Source organism: Galeopterus variegatus, unplaced genomic scaffold, assembly GCF_000696425.1.
Source record: "Galeopterus variegatus unplaced genomic scaffold, G_variegatus-3.0.2 Scaffold350, whole genome shotgun sequence".
NCBI lineage: Eukaryota > Metazoa > Chordata > Mammalia > Dermoptera > Cynocephalidae > Galeopterus > Galeopterus variegatus.
The window spans coordinates 554,219-555,881 of record NW_007726461.1 but is presented as its reverse complement, the minus strand read 5'-3'; positions in this window follow the sequence as shown (position 1 = coordinate 555,881).

Sequence of the window (1,663 nt, the reverse complement as noted above, 5' to 3'; positions counted from 1 at the left end):
TAGCACCGAGGCCGTGGGTTCGGATCCCTTATAGGGATGGCTGGTGCGCTCAGTGGCTGAGTGTGGTGCGGACCACACCATGCCGAGGGTTGCGATCCCCTTGCCGGTCAAAAAAAAAGAAACTATATATTTATATTTTTAACAGTACAGCATGATAAAGTACTTACCTTACTGCAAATTCAAAGTAAATGATGTTTTATGTATTTTAAGGTAAGCCATGTCATGGACAAGGGAATTTTTTAAGGCCCCTCAACTGCAAGCACTGCCTTTAGCAGTCTTTTGGTGAGCTTTCTTATATTTCATTTCATATTCAACTTCATTCTAAATTCAATGCTGTGATTAGTATTTGTCTCAGTTGAATTTCAATGCTAGCCTTTCCTATTGTTTCCTAAATGCTTGACTTCTTACTTATGTGCAGTAGATTTTTTTGTACTTTACAGAATCCCAATCAACATTTTTCAGGACACTTCACATTCTTTCAAAGCTTTTTTCTCAAAGTCAAAAATGCTTGCATTTTTTCTCTTCATAAGCAGCATACTCTCTTGAGCATTTCAAATCAAATAATGAGTTGATAACTAGACTCGAGATGCTCCCAAGCTTCAATCTGATTTATCATACTTGGCTGAATTTTTAGGAAAAGTTCCAGGAAAAAAATAAAAAACAAAAAACAAACAAAAAAACTTATCTCCCCATAAAGATGAGCCAAAGAAACACTTAGAAACAGAAAACAATGTGGGTAGAACTTTTGCTATTTTCTATAATTAAATTGCCATTATCCCAATCAATATTAGTGTAATTAAAATCTTTCATGGCCAATATTTCAGGCTTTCTATGGTTGTTTACTGTTTGTCTTAAGAAAAGTTATTCTCTATGATTTTACATAGAAAGTGCCATTTCCAATACTGGGTCAATCACAGATTTTGAGAAGAGAGAGAGAGAGAGAAAAAGAGAGAGAGAGATTGATTAAACATCTCAATTGACAGATTGATTTTAACCACTAATTACATTGTCTGGATACTTGCTCAGTTCACCACATTTTTTTTTCTGAATAAACATGAAAAAGAAGACTTGTTTAGTCTATATTTAAAGCTTTTCATATATCATATTGATAACATGCTCAAGGATTTATAAATGTTCAGGGGTGTGTTCAGGGATAGGAAAGTGAACTAACATAGCAACTAAACCTAGTTCCTGTTTTTAAGACACTTGTACTTTAAAGTCAAGATAAAATATTAATAGGGAAAGCGAAACATTGCACTATTGATAATTTTACCTGCAGGATATCAAACAACAGAATGAGTGCAAGTGTTAACGTTTTCCTTGTTCTTTAAAGGACTTGGTTTATTTAAGCCTCTGTGTTGGCTTTGTAGGTCACATAGCCTTTCTGATTTTATAATCAGAGGATACAAATTCATGGCCTGAGGATGTGTATTGTGAGATTTACAGAATAGTATCTAATGTAGTGACATTGTTGTCAACAATTAAAAATTGAGAAATTTGTTAAAAATTCCAGATTTCTGAATTTTCTCAAACATGTGAATGATCCATTCTATTCACATAGAAACAGTTAGCTACAGAAGAGTAAGGGCTTTCCTTTTATGTTGGGTTTATAGTCTCCAGTTACCTATAATTCCTACCTGGCCTGCTTCATTTACTCATTTAT